The sequence below is a fragment of the Pteropus alecto genome, unplaced genomic scaffold (genome assembly GCF_000325575.1).
Source record: "Pteropus alecto unplaced genomic scaffold, ASM32557v1 scaffold20, whole genome shotgun sequence".
NCBI classification, from domain to species: domain Eukaryota; kingdom Metazoa; phylum Chordata; class Mammalia; order Chiroptera; family Pteropodidae; genus Pteropus; species Pteropus alecto.
This window is the reverse complement of record NW_006436298.1, coordinates 16,911,478-16,924,295: the sequence shown is the minus strand read 5'-3', so window position 1 is coordinate 16,924,295 and position 12,818 is coordinate 16,911,478. Positions and strand designations below refer to the sequence as shown.

At 31.8% G+C, this 12,818-nt stretch overlaps 1 pseudogene; it reads right to left on the bottom strand.

The window, feature by feature from the left end:
- Positions 1–507: 507 nt before the first annotated feature.
- On the bottom strand, positions 508–1,356 carry LOC102889237 (annotated as a pseudogene).
- Between the last annotated feature and the right edge of the window lie 11,462 nt (positions 1,357–12,818).

Here is a 12,818-nt window from a genome sequence, read left to right as displayed (position 1 = left end):
TTATTACAGCCTCCAGGCCCAATAAGTCAAAAGATTTTTTTTTTCAGTTACCAAAAGTTACATAATTTTAAAGACTACAATGTGTGACTTCTCTACCATCTTTCCATACCTTTCTTTGTTAAGTATAATATATATATATATATATATATTCACTGTTTAAGGAATTTTTATTAAACCAAGGATTTTATAATCCAAATTACGTTTCTTTGCTCAGTTATCAATTTTGTTATTTTAAACAGAAGTGATATTCTGAGCTTTTCCACAGTAAAGAATTGCAAAATTAAATAAAGGAATGCTTTAAATGTTTGTACTTTGCTGAAAATTCATTTTTTCAGGATCTATAAAACATTAGTTTGTTTTTATATTTTAGTATTTTTTGTGGGTTTTTGTTGTTTTTAAATCAATAAGTAATCTAGGACTAGCATTATATATGCTAGACCTGGCATTTGCTCAGTACATAAGGTTCAACTTTTCCTGTTCTTTTTAAATTTATTTTATATTTTGCAATTTTTTTTCCCATAATATTTAAGTTTTTCAATGTTTAGATATTTTTCTTCAGTGAAGCACGAGTTTCTTTTCGTGGTCCTTGATCAATTTTAAGCAGTTGGAACACCAGTGGCACTTTTAACTGCTTTCTGGGCAGTCTCCTTAGCTTGGTGGGCTTGTAGTACAGCTACAGCTTCATCACCTTTAGAACAGAGAGACTATGGAGACTCAAGCATATGAAGAAGTTCTGAATTACCAATCTCCAACAACAGTCCAGTGATTTTACCAGCAAGAGTAGGGTGCATGGCTTTAATTAGAGGAAACAGCTGTTTACCCAACATTTGCTTTTGCTCTTGAGGAAGGGCAGATGCCAACATGGAAGCAGTCAAAGGCTCCTGACCTTGTACATGAACAGCAGGCTGCTGTATGGTAACTTGTGGCTGTGCATTAAGATGTTGAGGATTGCGAACTCCTGCAGCATATTTATACTGTAGAACGGTGTGGACAGCAGGAGTAGCCACGGTTGCAGCAGCTGCAGGACGTGGATCCATTGTCTGTGTTGATGTGTTAGCAACATGCTATGTTGACATGACTCGTGGAACCTGTGAAGAAGCTGGTCTCATAGTACTAAATGGTGGTCTAGGAGCAGCTAGACAGATAGCACCAGGCATATTTTGGAATGGATGAGGTCTGGCACCCTGAGCTGTCCAGCAAGGACTTGGTCTTAGTTGAGCAATTTGACTAGAAGGATAATATTCAGCACAGTTCTGAGTCTGTGGGATAGATGCCATGAAATAACCCTGAAGAAGGTGCTGGCTCGTAAGGGTTGATTGACAAGTATAATATATTTTTAATAAAGAGTGGCCACATGGTATCACTACATAGATCCCTTGTTTTGTCCCCACAGCTTGGTAGTAGGAGTGATGTGTTTGGCCCCTATATCTAAAAGAGCACCTGAGTTAGGCCTGACATTAAAGGAAACAAAGGGAAGGCTCCCAGGGCTCCAGAGGAAGATGCACAAAGTTCTTGAAAGTGTTGTTCAGAGATTGTCAGAGGCAGTAAAAGGCAGGAAAGTCAGATTTTAAAAGTTCTGTTTGAAAATATTTAACTTTGTAAAGTGGAAAACTTCCTTATTTTCAATTACTTTTTCTTGTAGCATTTAGAGCAGTACAGACCTCTTAAGAACTAGAGAACATTACTTGACAAATTTTGTTATATAATTTCAAATAGTTATTGAACCAATACTTTTCCAATTTAGAGAAAGAGAATAGGTGATGCATATGTTCAGGATACTATCACGAAGTAACTTTAACATCCTCATTTTCAGAAATAAAGCTATTTTGAGGAAATAAATTTACATACATTATGGATTTTTCCCCCTCTTCAAACAAAAGCTATGCTCTAGTTTTACCAAGAGCTAATCATCCATCTCAGTTCTGGAAATGAGAATCTGATGATGGCCAGGAGCTTATGAGGTGATGTAAAGAACCCTCATAAAATGATATTGATCACTTTTTTATCCAAAAGGCATACATATTTTTTCTTCATTAATTCAGTTTAAGTATTTTTATTTAATATCCTGGGTCCCCTCTCAACATGCATAACTGAGTGCAATTTCAAATGAGAGTTAAACGTTGTATGGCCCAAAGGAAGTTTTAGACTTACTTCAGTGATGCGTAGTCAGTTTAAGAAGCATATATTTGATGTAATCTTATTGTAAATCAAAAAGGAGACATAAAAATTAACGTGATCTTTTTGTAGAGCCCGCTAATTCAGTGGAAACAGTTTATGTTAATCTATGCATACACTTTAAGTTTTCTATTTTTTAAATGTCTCAATCATTTTAAGATTATTTTAACAAAAGGAAAGTATGAAATTATTCAGTGTTACATGTGATTCCAATTAATTTTGATTTCAGGGTTTTATAGCATCTTTTTTTGGCCCAAGGCCTCTGAGAAGTATTATATCCTCTCCTTATGGCTCAGTAAAGTGTAATTCTCAAAGCTGAAGAGTAGATGGAAATGAGGGACATGCAATATAAATTTATTATTATTATTAAAAATGAAAAGACCCAGATGTAATTTTGTTACATCCATCTAGAGTCTTGCCAATAAAGCTAAACCTTCACTAAAAGTGCTTAGATTTCCTGTGATTATTTAATGAAAGACAATACAGTAATCGATGCTTTTGAAAAAACACAGGAAAAAATATTTTAAAAAGCGATTCAATAAATTATCTTTAAAATTTCACAGTATTCAATGGTTTAAATTTTGTAAGAGTCAGTTTACTTGGCACATTATTGTCTAGAATGTTATTTTTATTGGTTTAGATCTAGTTGCCTAATATATTAGTTTCTTTTTGCTATGTAACAAATTACCACAGCTAAAAGCTTTAGCAGCTTAAAACATCTTAGATTTATTATCTTCCAGTTTCTGTGGGTCAAGAATGTGGGTACAGGTCAGCTGAATCTTACTAGACTGATCAGTGTGTTCGTATCTGGCCTGAGATATTCATCTGTCACTCAGGATCCTCTCTCAGATCATTCATTGTTGGTGGAATGTATCTTCATTCCCCATCTTTGACTTAAAGTTTTGATCTTCTCTGATGGTCGACCGCCCTTATCTAACAATGAAAATCAGCATATCTGAGTTCCTATTTGCTATATATTCTAAGAAGAATATATGTTCTAATATTTCAAACAGTCCGTTTTCAAAAATCCTCTCTCCAAAACTTATTTCCCTGATATTTCCCCACTTGGCCAGAGGGTGTGAAAATGATAACAAAAATGTCTAGGTCTTTATTATTTTAGTTCTTTCTTCTAAATTTTACTTTCTTTGATTCATTTCAACACTGTAGACTCTGACTTTTTTTCTCCTTTTCAACACTTTTCCTATTTTTTGTTCTTGTTTTAAACAGTGAGCATATCAGAAAATGTATTATTTGCCACAACTAACCTGCAAAGTAACAGTAGCTTAAACAAGATAGTTTATTTCTTTCTTTCACAGAAAAAAAAAGGTCTAGTGATCATTCACCACTGAGATTGTGGATATACAAGCCTTAAGGACCCAGATTCTTTTATTTTTCTCTTTATTATTCCTAATGTTTTCCTTATATCTTTGAATAATGGGAATAAACATAGATTTTTTAAGGGAGTTGCTAGCACAAATGCATAGCAAGTCCTTAGCAACTCCTTTGTGAATGAATAAACAGAAGGATTCAAAAAGTTAATAGTTTTCTTGAAGTATTTAACCAAATATTAGTATCAGGTGGTTTTGACAGTAGCAGGTATCTGGTTTGAAAAAATAAATTAGCCTTAGTATATTAATAAATATATTTAAAGTGTAAAACTGTCATGCTTTGCAGACTAAAAATGAAAATATCATCCTTTTTTTGTTCAATCTGTAGTTATAATTACAAGGTAATGATTATTTCTTGAATTTGCATTTTCTTTCAGTATTCTGATGAATACATCAGTATTGGATAAAGATATTCTCATTAAAAGTAGATGAGTGAATTTAAATTATGGATGCCTTATTTTTAACTATTGTCTTTCCTCATCCTAATCTATACTTACTGATACCAATGCCATATATGTGAAATAGTCATAGCTAGTAGACATTGATCTTTACATTGTTCTTGTTTGAATTTTACATTAACATCTTACATTCAATAAACCAATGAGGAATAATTTTGATTGTTGAAAGGTTTATTAGTTAATATAATTATTTTAAGAAAATTAAGAAAAAACTCTTCAAATCAGGTATCTTTTGCATCAACTTAAATTTATGTATATTTGTACAATACATAGTGACCTTTTGGTTTTTTAAAATAATGTGTTAAATCTCCTATTCCATCTGCAATTGTGTAAAATTAGCAACATGAAAAAAAATAAGACCTGGATATTTTGCATTTCAAATTATAATACTCTTTAGAATATATCTGCAAGATAGGTCTAAAAAAATCCTACATCATCTCTAGAAATTCTGTAAGTTCTTTAGGGTACCAATAAATAGGACAGTGAGCTTTGTTTTTCTTATAAGAATTTCAGGTGGTTCACTTAGTATTTTTCTACACAGTGTGCAACTTGAGTATCTGTGCTCGAAATGCCTAATATTTGAGTTTTATATCTCTTCTTTTCTAATCTAAAATCAAAGAAAATAATTAGTGGAATACAAAGAGAGAAAAGACAGTAAAAAAATACTGTTTGACAAAAGAAACCCTTATTTTTTCAAAGAAAAACTAAGATGCTTATGTAAGATGCTTATTTTCTATATCCTATATATAATTTTCTTCATAAAGGATTTGCATGATTGGAAACATTTCTTTAGTCCAGCAGTGGAAGGCTCAGTGCATTAAAAATGAGACATTCCTTTACTAATAAATACATTTTATTTTATTGCTCCCTTCTAATACACCTACGAGGTATACATACAAAAACTCAGCAATTACAAATGTATGCATGACGAGTATATGAGTACAATTTGAGAGAAATTTTGATAAGTTGACATTTGAGGAAAATTTTTTGTCAACACAAAAACTAAATGTATATGTTAAACAAATTTTAAAAATGCTTTTAATTTTTAAAATTATATAATATACACTAAGAGATAAAAATTGTTTTTATTTTACAACATTCTTTCAGACATATTCTATAAAATAAAACATTATCTCAAATTTATAGAAAACTAGTATAGACTATCAAGTTAAATCTTAAGAAAATATCAGTTTCTAAATAGGAAATTCTTAGAAAAAGGCATAACATTTTAAAGTGATGAAAAGTAATTGAAATCAACATAGCTACATACTGAGAATGACATGAGAATCTCATTTTTATGTCAAATAAAGCCCTTATGGGGCTTATTTTATGCAATCTGCTTTGTATTCTCTAGCTGCCAACGTTTTTTTTCAACAGCCAATTGGTTCTAATTGAGAGATGTCCTTAGCTTACCCTTCTAGCCTATGGGTTAATTTAATTTGTTACAAGTCTATATGGAGCTATCCTATTCATAATCCTATATATTCAGAACTTTGATTCATGATTTGAATTAGAATCTGAAATGGGAAAGGCTTCTACACAATTTCAGTGCCTGAATACTGTAGGGGCAGCTCAGTTAAGCACTGGAACTTGCACTTTCAAAATAGTCATCAAAATGCCAATTATTTGATCCAATAAACAGCAAGCAGAGACAGGAAAATTATTCATATGAGAAGCAAGTCTGATGAAAGTCTATTTACAGAATAGAACAATAAAAAATCTGCAGTAGACCTTTGCACAAAATCCTCAGTAGATTCATATAGTCAGTAGTTCATACAAATTGGAATTTTTCAGCATTCGAAAATCACTTCGACAACAAAATCAATCCTTTTGAAGGTTTTTATTCTCTTCTTTGGTTTTAAGACTTCTTCATCCACCCATCTATTTTTATTTTTCATAATGTATCCTTTTATAAGATTACCTTTCTAAATGTTTTCTAGAATATTCACTCACTCGTTTCTCCTGTCATCTCTTGACAGCCCATTTACCACATTTTTGCATGCCGTTCTTTATTTTTTGCATATATATTCCATTGTATACTTTGTACACAGCACAAAGCATATGAAATTTTATTAATAAATAATTCTGAAGGAAATAAATATACTTTTAGCCTTGTAAAATTTTGGTCAGACTCCAGTTTTGGTTAGAACATATCCCTCATGTCTTTAAAAACTTTTATTTTCCAATTAAATATATCCTCATTCATTATATATATATATGCATTTTTATGTGTTTATGAAGGAATTTTATCAATAAAATTTCAGATGATTTTTAGAAATAAAAATTAGTTTTGTAGCTCCACTCCCTACCAGAGAATCCACTGAAACTCTTGTCTCTCTTTGAGGCCCCACTCTCCCTCATCCCTAAATATTTCAGAAATTTATTAGGATCTAATTGATACTTGCTAACAAGTTCTCTTAACTACCATTGGCTTGGAAATTTCCTTTCTGCTCTGCCTGTGGGTGTTCTGATAGTCACATAAGGGTACCTTTAGTGCTGCTAGTGCTTGTCAAAACAAGGCATTTATTCCCTTTACCTTCAAAATCACCAACATTGCCTGTCAACTTTGGTGTCAATTCATGCTAGATTCCTTAAAACCACTTAGAGCAAAAGACACTCATCGAAAGTGCCACTCACTAAAAGTGCCACTGCTATCAAAATATACTGCCTGAAACTACAAACATTACTGTGCCAAATTCTCATTGATTGTGGTCGCTGTTTCCTGAACCAATATATTCATTAATACCACTAGCTGTCTAGCTTTTATTGTAAATTGTACTGTGTTAATACCAGGTAACACTTAATCCTGTCTGATGAAGAAACAGCAATCTTTAAATTTCACCTTAGTTTTACTGTCTTATAGCAATTAGGATTCATATATGCAATCCATGAAGGCTGACTCGGTGATTAAGCCAAAACAAAACAAACAAACAAACAAACAAAACTTACAAGAATATGGGGCAGCTCTCAGAATTTGTGAGAAACTTGGAGAACAAGGCTCAAGGCTGCATTCCTCCCCTCCCCTGAAATCCAAAGCAACACTAAAAATTTATCTTTAAGAAATATATTCTTCCTGTTGCTGAGTAGAACTCTATGCTAGAGGTTTCCATAGCTTCCATTTATGCAAAAGCAACAAAACTTTGTAGCTACTTTAAGAGAAGGGCAGGGGGAAGGTGACGGGGAGAGAGAAAGAGAGAAGAAGGGAAGGGAAAGAAAAAGGAGAAGAGAAAAAGAGATCTCCATTCCTTGTTCACATCAGCATGTTAGTCCAATGTATGTGCCTGCTTAATTAGTAGAGCTTAGGTCATATGCCTGTGCTTTAGGTGCAAAGGAAGGTGAGCTGAGAAAGTAAGTTGATGGCGCATTTTTTTTTGTTTGTTTTTAGCTTGTAGAGGTTGAAGTGTTTACTGCTCTCTCACCAAGACTCATCAACTTGGACATTAACAAACATAAAACAACATTCAAAGATTGTGTAGCCAAAAGAAATAACAAACAATATATACAAAAATATGTGAAGCATCTTCTCTGTTGGTCTCCCTGTGTTTTCAGTGGTTGACAGAGATAGTATGTGAAAAAAGATATTTTCACCTAGACTTGACAAAGTTGCCTGTTTAGTGGTGGAGAGGGTAATCAGAGTTATAGGCTCAATATTTTACTCAAAATTACCCATTTCATATCATGCTAAATCATTGCTTGTAGAACTAATCAGGCGCTCCATCCTCTCTTTACTTATAATGAGTTCTTTCTCCACAGACTTCAGATTTTATTTTGTCCAAATTGTCTTTTGGTGTGTTCTTCACTCAGTAGTGCTGCATATATACCCAAATAATAAAGTGAGTGAGCTTAAATTTAAATGTACTCTGTTGTATATGATATCATGGTGATAATTATTTAGGTATTTTCCATGACTAAAATACCCATTACATGGGTGGAAGGGTAATTTCTTGGCATGTATTTTGTGTATTTTCTTCATTTATAGTCTCTCACTTCTTCCAGGAATGTAGACAAAACAAAATTCTGTGTGTGTGTAAGAAATTATTAGAGGCAACTTTTTTTTTAGGGGCAACTTTATTATTAGTTCATTCTAAGTAGCTGTTGAGATGCAAGCAGTTTTAACTGTTCCCAAGCAGTTTTAACTGTGAGTAATTATAGATGTTAAGAACAAAGAAAGGAAGAGAAATAGGAAAAAGTACCCACAGAGGTAGTTATTAACAACCAGCTCAACTTATCAGCTATATTCCATGAAATTTAGGGGTTGCTATAATGAAACAATTTGACATTTCAGAGTGCTTATCTTTATATTGAAAATGAGGAAGCATAAGGTGAGAATGTCCAACTTAGGATAAAGAAGAGAGCGTAGTCATTACATTTAATCTTACTGTAGATCTTTGCCCCATCCAAACTAATCAGTTGACAGGGATGTTTATTTAGCTCACTTGGTTGTAAATAGTACTTGTCTATCTTAGTCTTCTGTTATACATAGCAAGTTTTTAACACAGTGCTAGAACTAAGAGTTTCATGATACCACTTTCCACTTTTGAAATTTCTTGCCTATCCCAAATTTCAATGAAAATGGATTCTTTTCTCAAAATGAGATCTATATTTAACAACTGGTAAGCTTTTCCTCATCATCTTAGGTTAGGAATAGAAGTAGCAAGGTCAGTTGTACAGCAGGACTAAAAATAGTTGGAAGACTTAAATCTAAAATAGTTTCTTCTACATGTGATAGGATACAGATTAAAGAAGGAAATAGAATCCCAAAGTAATATAGAAAACACAGGAACTGGTGAAATTGTTCAGAGAACATCACTTAGAGTCCAGGTCTTCTAAGAGAGTAATTTACCACTCCTGAGGAGCATATTTATATTTATCTACTCATCCTTTAGGAATTCACTGTATACCATGAGGTGTGTCCTATGAGAAATATTGGCCTGAGGATTCCATCCACTGTACATCTTCTTCAAGGAACATCCAAATGAGCCATCAGTTTTTTGTGCAGATGCCTATATTTCCTGGGATACCTACATGTTTTAATTTCATGTTGGTTTTTAACTTTTGCAGGGCCTAAGGCAGAAGTAGAAATGGAAGTTCATGAACCATAAGTCTAAATATTTAAAAGTCATAAATCAAGTTAATAAAATGTTAATAAATTATTTTGAAAAGATATAATTCCCTAAAGACCTAAAAATCCATATTCCAACTCGAAAGTCTTGGACTGTTGGGGTTCTACAACAGACAATGAAAAGTACAGACACTTGTTCTTTGCCTACTCCTGACTCTTTCCTATTCCTGCTACATGCATGTCTGTACACCCAGGAAAAACCCTGTTTCAGTAGGGTCCCCAGATAGTTGGAGCATGGTGGATAAGAGGAATACTGCAGGTTTCTCATTAAAAGTGTAGAGACATATTTGATGGAAGGCGAAAGTGGGGACTTCCAAACTGTAGGGCTTAAGACAGGGCCCTCTTCCTGGGTATAAGGATAGTGTTACTGAATATGAAATGACTCACTGCTAGAAGATAAAGATGTAACTTAACAAAAGAAAGGTCACTATTTGGCTTATACTCTAAAAAACAATTATAAGAACATCTGTGATGCTAGAACAAAAAGAAAAGGAGATAAAGTGAGATTCTAATATATCATTCTTATATAAGATAACTAACTGCTAAATTAAAGATTGTAATGGAGACACTGAGCAGCATATTGATATTGGAGAAAGTAGAATTAGTTAAGAAGAGTACAACTGAGGAATTATTCTAGAATTTTGAGGAAAAAAATAAGATGAATGAAAACATGAGACACATGAGGAACTAAGAGATAGTTGAGAATATTAAATATGTGTAGATAGAGATATGTAGAGTTGTTAAAATAATTAGCATTTTACTTATTGTAGAACACTGAGTAAATGAAAATAATAAAATCATCATTTCTTTGAATAAGATTTTGTTTTAATTAAATATATTTGTATCTGCACCACAAATCCTTAGTCATCATGCAAGTCAAGTCATGATGTTAGAAGTACAGTGACAGCACTTAATTTAGAAAAAGATCAGTATGTTCTACAATGTATAGAGGATATTATGGGGTACTTTTTTATAGTGGACATAATCATACATTAGCATTATCTTCTTGAGACAGCCTGGACATTGAACCTAATTTTTAAAAAAAAGTTTGACAGTTATATAGGAATAAGAAAAATCTACCCAGCATACAACAATCAAAAAAACTTTTTCTTTTTTTTTTTACTTAATGGAGATCACTATCCAAAGCCATTTCAGCGTGTGTTCAGGGAATAAAATTCAGTGTTTACTAAACCACATGTAGTTCAATTAGCAACTTTATAGTCAATTGACAACTTTCTCTAAATAAAACTATACTTTTTGCTTTTCTATGCTGTTTGCATTCTGTGTGACATTGTAATTACTTCACAGGCACTTATTAAAATCATAGAAATAAAAAATACCTATCTAGATGAAGATATTATATATATATTGATGGGTAAACTATTCTAGATGAACTCAATAATGGAGATGGTAGAGTACTATTTTATTTTAATGTAAAATAAATATTAAGTCATTCATATTTTTAACACTAACTACTTTTTTTTTATCTAGGAATTTGTACAGTGCCTAGTTTATTATATCTTTCCAACATATTAGGAAAGCAAACATTCATATTACTACTGTCTTGATCTCTGGTGCTGTTTTTACATTTACAAAGTAGAAGTTTTAGTAACACAAAAGTAATTTTACATTTTAAAATCTTGAAAAAAATATTATTTTAGAGAAAAGTGAATACCTAATGTGAAGGAATGAATCTTCTTTTCTGGAAAGAAACCAAGTATAATATTAATGATGTTTCAGTGGTGTTTTTATACATAGACTATGTTTTTTTGATCAGCAGGAGACCTCTTCATGGTTGTGTTATATAAATACAATTCTCTTACCTGCTGGGAAAAATATTTTTTATATTGGCAGATCTTAAAATTTTCTGAATATATAATTCCTTTTCTAACTCTCTGTGCATTGTACTATCACTTTGCAATTATTTTCCCTTTACAAGATACTAGTTTAACATCACTCTGCCACAGTTGTGAATTCTAGAAGCTTCATAGAGCCATTAGTTATATAAATACAATTCTCTTACCTGCTGGGAAAAATATTTTTTATATTGGCAGATCTTAAAATTTTCTGAATATATAATTCCTTTTCTAACTCTCTGTGCATTGTACTATCACTTTGCAATTATTTTCCCTTTACAAGATACTAGTTTAACATCACTCTGCCACAGTTGTGAATTCTAGAAGCTTCATAGAGCCATTAGAACAGTGTTCCAGGTTTCTTCAGTTATATATTTGACATGAATGAATCTAGCAGTGCAGCATCTAATGGTAGTTAGAATATATGAACTAAAGTCTAATGTTGAATTACAAGTGCCAATTCTCGGTAGGGCATATTCTTTTTTGAGGGGATGGGCACTATTAAAGATTTACTATTATGTTTAAAGAACATAATAGTAAATCTTTATTAAAATTTGCATTTAATTATATACACATTTATTAAATTTGAAAAAACATAAAGCAGTGCGGCAAAGAGCAATATAAATTTTATTTACTGAATTTTAGAATCTTCAAGAATTTTATGTAGGTCAGATTTTGAGCTTTTCTCTTCAATATCTTATTTACTTTCACTAAAAATGCAAATAACATCACCTGTGTCATGTCAATAACCATGAGTATTAATTGGCTTTAGTCAACTGAATTATGGGAAATATGGGATGACAACCAAGGCTAATAGTTCCTAGTATTACAATATTAATCAATAGAGGGAATATCCCTACAATTACTATATACATTGAAAAGAGAATAAGGAAATATCGGGCCCATCAATTGAGCAATGGAGATGAATGAGACTAATTTTTTAAAAGATATATTTCTAAAACTCACTTAAGAAAGAAGTAACAAAAATGGTCCTATATTGAAAAAAGAAACTGAATTTGTAGTTAAAACTCTTCTAAAAAGAAATCTTCAGGCCCAGATGGATTAAACATTGATTTTTATCAAATATTTAAGAATAAACTAACACTAATTCTACATAGTCTCTTCTAGAAAGTTTAAGAAGAAGAATAATTTCACAACACATTGTGTGAGCCTACCATTCATTATTCTTAATACCAAAACAAGACAACGATATTACAAGAACAATAAAATCTCTAATGTCCCTCATGAACAAAGATGCAAATATATTTAACAAAATTTTAGCAAATTTAATCAGTAATATGTAAAAATAAAAGCATAAACCATGAGGAGTTTATCACAGGAAAACAAGGCTCATTCAATATTCAATAATCAATGTTATTAATCATATTTAGAGACTTAAGAAGAAAAAAATATGATTTCATAAGGTGCAGGAAATCATTTGACAGAATTCTAAACTATTCATGATTAAAGCTTTCGTTAACTAGTTATAAAATGGAATTTTCTTAATCTGTTAAAACTTACAGATTACAAAACTTATAAAACTTACAAAAAACTTACAGCTACTAACACACTTAATGAAAGATAGAATGAATTTTTCCTAAGATTGGGAACAAGAGAAAGATGTCCTCTCACCACTACTATATGACAAGCCAGCCCATTAAAGCAAGAAAAAGAAATAAAATGCATACACATCAGAAAAGAATGATTAAATTGATCTCTCTTCATAAGTGACATAATTTTCTGTGTAAAATAGTTTAAAAAATTCACAAAGGAATCTCTCTAAACTAATAAATTAATTGAGCAAAGCTGAGTGTAAACA